The following is a 13,638-nucleotide window of genomic DNA, read 5'->3' as shown; positions in this document are numbered from 1 at the left end:
GTGGATATCAAAATCCAAAGTATGGTCTGAAATCCATGCAAATCTTTTTCAATTAAGTATATTTGGGTTTGGTGAACATCATCCATTAGTATTGTACTATAAATTGCCATGGAATGTCGAAGAGCAATCTGCACTTATATTTACATTTCAACTTACCCTTAGGCATATATTTGTAGGTTAGCTTGGTAACTGTTTCCAGAAGAAAAAAAAAAGTAGAATTGTGAATGTTGTTCTGGTGTATAATACGGACTGTAACATAAGATTGCTATAACATAAGTGATGTTCTTACAAAGTTACTAAATGTTACCAGCAAATTGATTCTACAATATATATCTAAAGTGTTCATTGGTGAGCATACACCTTATTTGACCACACAAAGGGTTGTGTTTGCACAATGGGTGCAGAGAAATACATTTTGAAGTCTGTAAATGACACTTACTACCTGCTACAATGGCTGACGACTAGTATATTCTTTCTTTAAGCCCATTAGAGAGTGAAAAGTAAATTGTATTCAACTGCTGGCATTACAAGAGTTTAGAGAAAAGAGAAATGATCATAAATGATAAATGCAATACAACCAATTTCATGTTTTATAAAAACAACTGTCTTCTAGCCCCTGGCTTTGTGTTTCAAGAAAGAATGACACAAGAAACATTTATTTCATTCCACACAATAATTCACCACAATCAAAGAGAGCACTGCAAGGGCAATACCATCTCCCAGCTGCTGATTACATCAAAGCTTTGCAGCAAAAATTCAATTTTATGATGTTAATCTTAGCCTGCCACTCAGAAATTTTCTCTCAGGGATATGATTTTTCTCGGGATTTCATTTTAAGAATGATTTTCTTCTTCTGCAATCAATAAAGATATGTTTTCATCAAACGACTCTATCTTGGCAAAATTCAATTGGCCATTTCAATCCCTTTTGGTGACACAATATTAATTAAAATGGTTTATGTTGAATCTAAAGGGGGAAATTGGGTAGTGGAGCACACAATCACTTCATACAAGAACAAACTCTACAAGATCTCTTTAGTAGCACATGTGGACTGAGTAGCTTGCAGAGAGCTTGTCAGGCTCCATCCTGCACACAAGACTAATGCCGACTATTCCCTAATCATGCCAACAATAATCTTTCTGCCAGTAGTAGTTTCACTCATATCAGTAGTTGTTACATTGTAGTTCTGTCACCATATCAACATCTATGTATCGGTCTTTGGTGACAGGCTCAGGTTTAGTCATACTATTGTAGCTCTACAGAGGCCAAGTACGTAAAGGCCCCTATGGTCGAGCTTAGTAAGTAAAGGGAACTATGGTCACCTAGGAGCATTTTACCATCTGTTACATTGCATTAAGGACCCAATATAGTGAATATTATGGCTCAGTTGAATTGTTAAAGAGACATAAGGGGATGTTTCATGATAAGCTATTAAAGTCTAAAGGTCCATTTACACGCAAAAAAAATCTTTCAAACGATTGAAAGATTGACAGTTTTAGCGATTATTTTGCATAAAGTGCTAATGGACACTAATGTCCATTACCACTTTATTAGCTTCATTTTCATGTAAAAGCGCCTCCGGGAGCTGTTTGCAGAGCACGGTATGTGGTCTGAGCTCTGCACACAGCTCCTTTGTTCTTGCAAGGGCTGTCGGCAGAATACAATGTAATCTCTAATTCCCATGCAGAACACAGCATGAGGTCTCTGGTATCTTCTCTCCTGCTGAAGGCTGGATTTTAAGCTCACCTTAAATGGTGAACATCCACAAACCTGGTATAGGTCCCTTTTACCTGTTCTTTTTATGTTTATAGTATAACAATTATTTTAATAAAAACAAATAAAAGTTTATTTTTAATATTCTTTTTCAGTGAATCACATAATTGCCTTAAAGAATCTTCATTGCCTCTGTGAATTATTCACCTTAAAATTATCGTCACCCGTGAGTGAATGATGGCAGCGTTTACACGCACTGATTATAGCTCATGTGCCATTGTTTGAACAAATCTTGACTGATAATTGCTGCGTGTAAATGGGCCTTAAGTTAGAAAATGGGAATGAATCTGATTGCTAGCTACTACCAACGCCCCCATTTTATCTGAATTACTCTTTACACAGGAGGCCTATTGTATGAATGTCACAGCAAAAGTGGCATTTTAGAAATTCCCAAAAGATGACTTGTTCATATATTAGATTCTGTTTGTCAAGTTCAAGATTCACAGAGAAGTGGATTTTTCATTCCTGTCACAATGCTTGCATGGCCGTGGTCAGACAAGCGTTTTTTTTTTTTGCACGCCTATGTGCGCACAAAAAATTGTGTCTATTAGAACCATTGTTTTCCTATGAAGTGTTCACATGTCCGTTTTTTAGAGACGCAAAATACTTGCACCTGCAAAAGATAGCACATGCATGCCTTGAATGCGCGCAAATAAGGTTCGTGCTATGCGTAAAGACAGATGTGACAGGGGATGAAGGGACTCCCGCGGGGTTCTGGTAATCCCCGCAGGGAGTCTCCTCATCACTGAACACTGTGAAAGTGCTGTTACAGTGTTCAGTGATAAGGGGTCTGCAGCGGGGACAAAAGAATCGCCTTTCACAGCCGTCACAGAGGACCGCGATGCTATCCCATAGCTTTCAATGGGGCTGGTGCTGCTGCCATCCCATTGAAAGAAATGGGATGAAGGCAACTCCTTGCAGCGATTATTTTCGTTGAATTCAATCAATGGCTGAGCGCTCCCTCTGATTTGCTGAGCACTGTGACCAATCAGAGGCAGTGCTCTATCATTCATTGAATGACAGCTGAATGCTGCCTATGATTGGTCACAGCGCTCAGCCAATCAGAGGCAGCGCTTTCTGGAGGCTGGAACTTTTCAATCCCCAGCCACAAGAATACAGATGAAGACTAACAGGGACGCAGAGAAGAGCCCCCCTCCTGAAAATCATTGCTGCAGGTTTTTCCTTTAACCCATTGCTTTCAATTAGGTGGAAGCAATGCCAAAAAAAAACGCTTGCCTGACCGAGCCCTAAAGAGTAACAAATAAGATTGAAACCAGGGAATACTTATGGAATACACAAGCATGAGATTTCATTTGTAGATTTAACTACTAAAAAGGACAGTCAAGTAGAAATAACCCAGCACAGAGACTAAAACAGAGTAATAGGCAAGTCTTTCCATTAAGACTGGATGTTTCAGGTACAAGATGATCTACTACCGAGAGGAACCTTGTGACATTATTTATACATAATATCTGAGGATCACTTCCTGGGTACAGTGTACAATACATACTATATACTATTATCATAGTATATAGCTGGCCATACATGAAATATAATTGTCTTTTTTTACCCACCATTTCGAGATGGCAAACATAAAAGTTGAATGAACGACTGTGTGTAGCTATCTGGTGTGTGACCAGTTTTACATATGTGCCAAAATATGGCAAACATTAACACTAAGTGATTAGCATTGTTGCTTTGCAGAACTGGGGTCCTAGGTCAAATCTAACAAGGGCAACATCTGCACGGAGGTTGTATGCTCTTACTGTGTTTGCGTGAGTTTTTTTACTAATACATTATCCAGCATGCTGAGCTAAAATATAAGCCACAAAACTAATACAAAAGCACTATAAGGTATAATACAAATAATTTGTCAAATGGTATACAACACTGTGTCCATTTTTTGAAAAACAAACTGTTAAAAAAATGCCACAAAGTAAACAAGATTGGCATAGAATTAATATATGGGGTCCATGTTCTGATTGTACAGCATTGTGACACTGCTGATGATAGGGCCAGGTTTACCCTCAGTCCTATGAAATACCATGCAAAATACATCAAATCACTAAAATCAATTGCATCAAATACTGGTACACAAATCTACTATAGTTTTAGATTATAAATGACACTACAATTGCTTGAATTATTTATTGCTGGGGTGCTATCTGAGTAAAGAACATTATTAAGATCATTAAAGTATAAATGAAATATTGAGTAAGTAAATATAGTGAAATATTAATAAATAGTAATACAGCCATTAATGCTATACATAAAGTTACATTGCATTGTGTAAAGAAAGGCCATATTTAGAAAAACCTAGAGATAATATAAAATTATACAGACACACAAACTCCTTGCCTGAAAAGTAGTACGTCATCAAAATTCTGTATTTTAACCAAAAAAATCCTCCAGTGCACATACCTTATGAGGCGGATCAGTGCTCTGTCCTCATCATCTGTGCTCACTGGAGATGTAATGATGTCCCAGAAGAGTAAAACCTGATGTTCAAGCTTGCAGTGTTTTGGGTTACACTAGAATAAGAGCAGTCATGTTGTCAGGCTAAACATGAGCCACATCAGACACACAACAGAGACACGGAGATATCCAACATTAACTCTTCATTTATTCTAGGAACTGACCTTACTAAGAATTCATAATAGTGCTCTGAATGTGTCACCTCGATAGAAGGAAAGAGATGGTGATATCGATACTCATCCCTGGCATATTTGTACATTGGTGGCCAATCAACTATTGATGATAGGTCAGATAGGTCATCAATAGTATGTCACTGGAAAACTCCTTTAATAGAAGCAGAGAAAGCAAAGTGATGGAGTTGTGGGAGAATTTGCATTTCTTACGCCTTCCCTATGTTCAGGCTGTAGTTTGTCTCCCATTTATAGATTATCGAACTAAGAAGAGACAGAAACAGTGGGGAATATGCAATGGAACCCTACTTCTATCAGTCACAATGGAGCACCACTACAAGGAGGATTGCAGGATTCGATTGGAGAACTAATTTTGACTACGCATTACATAGCTGGCCTGTTAATTTCAATGTTTACTGTGTAAGGCTGCCTTTGTCCTGCAATTTATCTTCAAGCTATGCCTCAGTCTGTGAATAGCAAAAATACAAGACCTAATGTCAATGTGAAACTGAGAGGCATAGTATACTGCAAAGGCAAAGTACTGCAGTGTAGTTTCTAAGTGATCAAATGAATGCAGAATCAAATTCTGTAGTGGAAGGAATGATAAAGCCAGAAGGGCAAATTTACGTAGACCAGTGATATATATGTGGCCAGTTTAAATAAATATGCCCCTGTGGCTTTATTGTCTGTCTCAAGGGACATCTCCCTGCGTTTGTCTGATAATTTAGAAAATACACTGTGAAACTTCTCTTTGCAGTTTATTATGCCTCCTAGTATAACTGGTCCATCTTTGGGCTGTCTGTGCACCAAGTGTGAAATCTGTGCCAGCTACGAGGTGGCATAAATTTTAGCTTTCATTTACTCCAGTTTCTGAAGTACAGTGGTTCCTTGGGTTAAGAGTTTAATTTGTTCCATGATGAAGTTCTTAACCCAAAACGCTCATAAGTCAAATCAGTTTTCCCATTGAAATGCACTGAAATGCTATTAATGCGTTCCAGTTCATTTCAATGGGGAAAATTTTACACTACATGTACAAAAAGCAAACATCAATACTCACCTATTGCCGGCTTTCGGTCCTCACGCAGGTCTCCGTTGCTGCTGCAGCCTGCCGCGCCCCTCCTTCACGCCGACAGAGCTTGAATACCCCGCCACCAGCAAGCTAATGCTCTGATTGGTTAATACAGCTCTGCGTCAGCCAATGAAAGACGGCCCTGGGTTAACCAATCACAGCCATTCAATGACATCTTAAATCAAAGCAAAAATTCGGGAGAGAGCCTGCTTGCAAGTCAAGAAGCTCGCAAGCTGAGTCAATCATAAACCAAGGTACCACTGCATAGTAAATCGGATGGGCCGCAAATGACCATGCTCACTTCTAATGTTAAAGCAAAGAAATAAAATACGTGGCAGCAGACAGGGACTGTGGACACCGCTGATGGACAGTGGGGAAAGCCAAGCTGGATAGGAGCGCTGATACCCTGGATGTGACACATCGGGTAATGAAAAGCTTCCTTTCACCTGTTGGGGAATGTGTCTAAGTGGGTGTTGCTTTCTTCTGAACTGCTGTCTATGATTGTGATGTTTATGTATATGTTATGTAGTCTATGTGTTTTTTAAGCTTGATAAAGACTCATGTAGTTGAAACGTCGCTATTTTCACCATGGAAGAATAAAGTGTATCATTGGATACTTGCTGCACCAAAGGCAAATGCCTTTCCTTTGTTTGTTGCTAATGTTAAGCCCTGACCACTTCTTAAAATCATTCTGGACTGACATAAAATGACAAAACGTTGCAAATTTTAGCACATAGGATGGTGTGCCCTAAGATTTGGGACATTTATATGGCAAAAACCAGATGAATTTAGTAAAAAAAAACTTAAAAATGCCAAAATAACCATTTTATGATCATCTCACTTCCACAAGACAGGAACAAAAAAAATAATTAAAAAGTCATATGCACCTCAAAATGGTACCAATAAAAACTACAAGTTGTCACACTACAAATAGGCTTGATACAGCTCTATTGACTGAAAAATTAAAAATTTCTAGTTCTGGAATGTGGTGCCACACATATTGTGTATATAGTTTGTCAAGGATGAACTGATCCGAGCGCTCTCACCACTATGACCATTTGTCACGGCAGAGCATCGATCGATCACTCTAGCGGGATTGCAAGCATGGAGTTGTAAGACTACAGGTGGATTTGTACCCAGCTTTCCCAGGCTTTTGCACGCATGCAGAAAGAAAACTTAAATCCCCCCCTCTAGCACTATACAATACCCACACACTTTTGCTGCCACTAGCAGCTTTTGATTCGCAGGTAAGCTGGAACCCGGACTAGGAATTATTAATACAATCTTTGCATATATAACTGCAAAAAATACTGGTGAAATAGCTTTTTTTTACATTGCTCCCAGCAAAATAAATTAATAAAAGTTAGAATACATTCTATGTACCCAAAATTGGTCCCTATAAAAACTAGAACTCATCCCACAAAATACAAGGTGTCATACAACTACATTGAGAAAAAAAAAAATGTTATGGTCGCTGGAACAAAAAAGGAGAAATAACATTCTAGTTCTTAAGGCTAAAATTAGTTATGTCACTAAGGCCACTCTCACGCATCTCTTTTTTTACTGCGCTTTGAACACCGCGGTAATCACGGTACAAGGCTCCCATTGATTTCAATGGAGCTTTGTAAACTCGTGCTCGATCACAAGCCGCAATTTTCGAGCGCTGTCTGCTCTATTTTACCGCAATTAATGCACCACATCACCCATCAGAATGATAGGGGTGCATTAAAACCCACTGTCGGAGGCAGGAACCTGCGTTGGAAAACTAAAGTAAAAGCGCGTCAAGCATAGTTGCACCAGCGGCAGTGTGTTTTTGCTCTAAGGCCCGAACTAGGCTATTACCTAAAAAATGTGCCTGACTTTTCAGAATACGCTGCCATGTGTGTATATGAGGAATAACACTATTTCTGGCCACTGCATGACTTGTGAAACATGCTCAGTCTTTTCTCCCTCTCAGCTCTACTGAGTAAGGGAGAGATCCCTGGTGCGATGAATGGCTGCTTTTGAAGTTGCTCTGTCTTCTCTGATGTGAGAAGAGATTCTAAGCAAGTAATAAGAGTGAGACAACGATACTGCAGTAGCAAGACTGAGTAGGTGTGACCAGGGGCGTACCTATAGTGGAAGCAGGGGATGCGGTTGCACCCGGGCCCAGAAGCCGTAGGAGGCCCATAAGGCCTCTCTTCTCAATATAGGGAGAATAGCAGTATGAATAAAGCATTATAGTTGGGGGCACTGTTGCAGATTTTGCATTGGGTCCCCGAATCTTCAAGTTATGGCTCTGGGTATGGGTACAGCTGGGGGGGGGTAGGGGGGGGGGGACTTTTGCATCCAGGCCTCTGAGCCTTTAGCTACGCCCCTGGACCAGGCAGAGGAAGGCTCTTCAATATAAATAGCAGGTAGCCCTATTCTAAAATTATTCCTAGAATATCTGAAGATAGAAACATTTTTTTTACCAAGTTCAAATACAAAAACTTTTTATAATTATGAGCTACATTTAACTGTAAACAATATTTTCTATGGGACAATCCCTTTAATACACGTTTTTGCACGGTAAGTGGCTTGCAGCTGACCCTCTAGACATTGTTGAGAAAAGGATAAAATAGGTCAGCACTTCCCAATACAAATCTATATGTGCATGTTAAACCATGGCTGCAACATACAATAGAAGCAGAACCCCCAAAAATGGCAACCTTGGTCACCTGGATGTTGGTAGATGGGCCAATGTAATTTGATCAAATTATATACCAGGAACCTTGCATTATTGAATGTGCTTAGATTATTGATTATAGGTATACCTCTAATAGTAAATGCATTATGAGTGCTGCTGACATTTTTTGGTTTCTGCCTCTAGACATTATTGTCTGTTTGTGGTCCATAAGTCTGTATAGCAGCACCTCATTAAAGGCACATTAGATACATTTCTTTTGGGCTAGCACTGTCCTTTTTGTTTATACATACTTTTACTTTAGGCTTCAACCTGAAGGTATGAGTTCACTGTAAACAGACAGTGAGAAAGGAATGTATTTACTGTAAACATTGCAGACATTGTTAATGTGTGTAGGCCGATGTTACGTAAGGCCTTCTTACACAGTGGGCTTTTATGGTTTGCTGTTTGAAAAGTTTAATTTAAAGGGGTTGTCTCACGAAAGCAAGTGGGGTTATACACTTCTGTATGGCCATATTAATGCACTTTGTAATATACATCGTCCATTAAATATGAGCCATACAGAAGTTATTCACTTACCTGCTCCGTTGCTAGCGTCCCTGTCGCCATGGATCCGTCTAATTTCGCTTTCTTCTGGCGTTTTTAGACGCGCTTGCGCTGTGCGGTCCTCTTCCTGGTGAATGGGGCCGCTCGTGCCGGAGAGCTGGTCATCGTAGCTCCGCCCCGTCACGTGTGCCGATTCCAGCCAATCAGGAGGCTGGAATCGGCAATGGACCGCACAGAGCCCATGGTGCACCATGGGAAAGGACCCGCGGTGCATCGTGGGTGAAGATCCCGGCGGCCATCTTGGTGAAGGAAGAAGTAGGAAGAAGGAAGACGTCGCAGAGCGGGGATTCGGGTAAGTAATATGTTTTGTTTTTTTTTAACACATCCATTGGGGTTGTCTTGCGCCAAACGGGGGGCCTATGGAAGAAAAAAAAAACGTTTTGGCGCGAGACAACCCCTTTAAATCAACTTCTGAAATGAACAGCAATCTATTTGTCACAATGTGTCAGAGGCGTAACTTGAAGCTCCTGGGCCCCAATGCAAAACCTGGAATGGGGCCCCCAACTATAATGCTTTATTCATAGTACTGGGCTTCTTATATGGAGAAGAGAGGCCTTATGGGCCCCCCAAGGCTCCTGGGCCCGGGTGCAACCGCATCCCCTGCATCCTCTACAGTTACGCCCCTGCAATGTGTGAATATGGAATGAAGGCTCCTTTGTGTGACTCCTGTACCAGTAGATATTATGGGTTGCACTCTTTACTTGTTGCACTGCTTTGCATAGATTCTTAACCCCTTAAAAACTCAGACATATTTTAACCTAACCTTTTTTTTTGTTTTAACCTCTCAACATTCTGGTTGCCATAGTTTTTCTTTCGAATTTTAGAAGATATATGTATGAGGCTTTTTTGCAGTACTAATTGCTCTTCATTTGATACCATTTTTGGGTACAAATAATAATCTTTTTTTATGTAGCGCCAACATATACTGCAGCACTTACAACACAGAGGGAACAGAAACAAAAGCACAGTTACATCTATTAAACAGTTGATGGAGAAAGTAGGGGGGGGGGTCTGCTCCAATGAGCTTACTTACTACAAATAATGGGGTGATGCAGAAGGTAAAGGTGCTGGAGCTGTGTAAGGTAAAGCAGAGGTAGAGCCTGCAAAGGATACACTAAGGCCGAAAGCACACGGGCAGAAATTCCGTGGTGAAATTCCGCTGTTGCACACTGCCATAGGATTGCATTAGTTTATGCAATCCCATGCAAACAGCCATGAAAAACTCGTGGGATAACAAAATTGCGGCATGTCTTATTTCAGTGCGAGCTCACACTGCTTCGTCATTGCTGACACGCTGACTCTGCACCACTGCGTGTGTGCGGCTGTGCGACAGACGGCACATCCGCAGAGCAGAGCGAAGACACCGGACAGGAAAGCTGTGGGTCACTGCAGGGGCACAGGGTCGCATCCCGCTTTGAGAATCTCGCAGTCAGAATCCGACCCGGCCATCTGCATTCGGCCTAACTGAGCTGTCAGATAAGTAGGAGGAGAACCAGGAGAGAGCAGTGTCCTTTAGTCCACTGGAGCGAAGCATATTGAGGAGGAGTTTATGGTCAACAGTGTCAAATGCTGCGGAGAGATCGAGGAGAATCAGTAGGGAGTAGTCGCCCCTCGATTTGGCCATCAGGAGGTCGTTTGACACTTATGTATGGGCAGTTTCTGACATGTTTAGAACACAGAAGCCGGACTGTAGAGGGTCAAGAAGAGAGTTTTCTCAGAGATAGCTTATAAAGTGGAGGTAGATCAGGTGTTCTAATAGTTTGGAGATGAAGAGGAGATTTGAGATGGGTCGGTAGTTGGCAGCATCGGTCGAGTCAAGATTCGGTTTCAGTGGCAGTGGGGATATGATGGCGTGTTTGAATGAGGAGGGGAAAATGCCAGAGGTTGAATATAGTGGTGAGATGGGAGATGACAACTGGGGAGAGGGACCTGAGGAGGTGTGAGTGTAGAGGGTCACTAGCGCAAAATGATATATGTTAGTAATTAATTTATATTAATTTGTTTTGAGGGAAATGCAAAACAAAAGTTTTTTCATCAGAATTTTTTATATATTTTTTTAACTGTTAGAGTTTATCTCGCAATGTTTTCGCAATGCGACAGTGCTACAAATTGCACGTATGTGGAGCCAATGCTTTCCTATTGTTTCTTGCACACAAGCAATATTTTGTAACCTGCGACATTGTGAGACAACAAAATCATGGCATGCTGTATACAACCGCGATTTTCAATTTTTTGTAGCCCGGTATTGGAGGGGGTTCAAAGAAGGGCAACTAAACTAATACATGGAATGACGGGACTAGAATACCCAGAGAGGCTATCCAAATTGGGATTATTTACTCTAGAAAAAAGAAGGTTAAGAGGAGACCAAATAACCATGTATAAGTACATGAGGGGACGATACAAGGATCTCTCCCAGGATCTGTTTATACCCAGGACTGCAACGGTAACAAGAGGACATCCGCTACGTTTAGAGGAAAGCAAGTTTCATCCCCAACATAGAAAGGGGTTCTTTACTGTTAGAGCAGTTAGATTGTGGAACTCTCTGCCTGAGGACGTAGTGATGGCAAAATCCATAGAGGAGTTTAAAAGGGGACTTGATGTCTTTCTGGAGAGGAAGGATATTATAGGCTATAAATCTAAGGTTATTTGTTAATCCGGGTTTACAGGCAGGTAGGAACTATTAGGGGTTGATTCAGGGAACAGTCTGATTGCCATTAGGGAGTCGGGAAGGAATTTTTTTCCCCAAAAGGGCTATTTGGCTTCTGCTCTTGGGGGGGTTTTTTGCCTTCCTCTGGATCAACAAAACAGGAGGCTAGACAGGCTGGACTAGATGGACATTGTCTTCATTCAGCCTTACAAACTATGTTACTATGTTTCCCCAATGGAGCCTTCCTTTCTGTTGCATCGCATGAAAACGCGGTTCCTACTGTAAAAGCCCTAAACTAAGCTCTAGCTGTGTAAAAAAAAATAATAATAATACATCACCTAAGAGGCGCTGTCTTCTCCGGAGTGCGTCTCCTCTTGACCTCTGGCACTTCTCTTTAGTCTTCTGCCAGCCCTTCCTGGATTGGAGGATCAAACTCTCCGCCTCCTGGAAGAGCTGGCTGCGATTGGTTCTTGGACACCGTGGCTCAGCCAATCAGAGCCAGCGCCCGGTAAATAATCACAACCATTCAATGAGTGAATGAATGAATGGCTGTGATTGGTTCATGAAGCACCGCTTTGATTGGTTCACGAGTGCCGGGCTCAGCCAATCGCAGCCATCCCTTCCTGGAGGTGAGGATTTTGGTCAAGCAAGTGCCGGGGAGCTTCAGGGAAGAAGACGTGACGAGATGACAGCGCCTCTTAGGCGATGTATTAATAATTTTAGTTTTTTTACAGCAGCTAGGGCTTATTTTCGGGGTGGGGCTTATATTTCAATCCCCCTCAAAAAAACCTCACACATGGTGCTACAAAGTCATGCAACTTTCCTGTGCGTGTGCTCCTCCCTTGCACTGATAGACTGCAGTTGTGATTGGTAACAACTGCAGTCTGTCACTGCACTGCCGGCCGTGTGACTGGTCCAGATGGTGGTGCAGTTACAGTATTAGGAGCTGAGGAGGAGGGTATGTGGTACGACAAGATATGTACCGCATGTAATCTTGTATGCACTTATACCAGCCATACATATAATTATATACAGGAGATCTCCAGATTATATCAGCATGCTCCATATCACTATATACAGGAGATATACATCTGCTATATATAGTGATATGGAGCATGATGGTATAACCTGTAGATCTCCTGTATATAATTATATATGTACTACTGGTATAAGCTAGAAATCTCCTACATATAGTGATATTGAGCATGACGGTGTAACCTGGTATATCACTATATACAGAATGTAGAACTTATAGCAGCTGTACGTATGTAATTATATACAATAGATATCCAGGTTAGGGCTCCTTCACACTGGCGAGGGTGATATCAGGCTGTGAATCCCATCCCCATATCGCACTCCCTGCCATGTAAAACCCGTGGATGGGAGGAGTTGTCATATGAAATAGGGATAAAGGGAATCCCCTCCTGCGGCTGCGACAGCCGGTGTGGAGGATTGCGGAGTTCTCCCATTGTTTTCAATGCTGCCGCCGACCCCATTGGGGGCAATGGGCTATTGGCTTTGATCTGGCAGCTACATAGAACATGCTGGGATTTGTTTTCCGTATGACAGTGCCATGCAGGAAAACATCACTCATGTGTATGAACCCGTTCAAAAGACTGGAGTTCATATTTGTGCAAGATTTGTGCAACGCACAAATCACGCACGATTTTCACGCCAGTGTGAAGGCGGCCGAAAGGTGGTTTCACACCTGCATTGGGGATTCAACTTTTCTGCTCCATTCAGGGAGCAGGAAAGAGGAATCCCCATGGTCGAACAGCCCTATCTCTGGACGGAACCGAACAGCGTTGGATGGACCCCATTGACTATAATGGGGTCCATCTGCTTTTTGCCCCACTGCCTGGCTTTTGGACAGAAGAAAAAGTGAATGCAGAACTAGCGGACAAAGTTCCTGACGCAGATGTGAATCTGGCCTTACACCAACATGGCCAATATCACTGTACACAGGAGATATATTTACATCTCCCTGTCAATAGTGATATGGACCATACTAATATAACCTGGATATCTCCTCTATATAATTTCACACCATGGACACAATTAAAAAATCAAAACCTGCACGTATTGTTTAGATCCCCCTCGGCCCCCTCCTCTTCTCCATCTACACAGCCCCTATTGGACAAATAATTAGGAGTTATGGCTTTCAGTACCATCTCCATGCTGACGACACCCAGCTCTACACCTCTTCTCATGACCTCTCTGCACTATTCCTCCA

General features: G+C 41.7%; 1 protein-coding gene across 1 annotated transcript in view; it reads right to left on the bottom strand.

Annotated features, from left to right (window-relative positions):
• The window catches only part of WDR72 (WD repeat domain 72), a 210,291-nt gene extending 206,033 nt beyond the window's left edge, over positions 1-4,258 (bottom strand). Inside the window, exon 1 of the mRNA XM_066592577.1 lies at positions 4,195-4,258. The gene's annotated coding sequence lies outside the window, so the exon portion shown is untranslated. The remainder of the gene's footprint in view (positions 1-4,194) is intronic.
• Between the last annotated feature and the right edge of the window lie 9,380 nt (positions 4,259-13,638).

The sequence above is a fragment of the Eleutherodactylus coqui genome, chromosome 2 (assembly GCF_035609145.1).
Source record: "Eleutherodactylus coqui strain aEleCoq1 chromosome 2, aEleCoq1.hap1, whole genome shotgun sequence".
In the NCBI taxonomy this organism is placed as follows: domain Eukaryota; kingdom Metazoa; phylum Chordata; class Amphibia; order Anura; family Eleutherodactylidae; genus Eleutherodactylus; species Eleutherodactylus coqui.
Note: the sequence above shows the minus strand (reverse complement) of the source record. Positions and strands in the feature narration are given on the sequence as shown.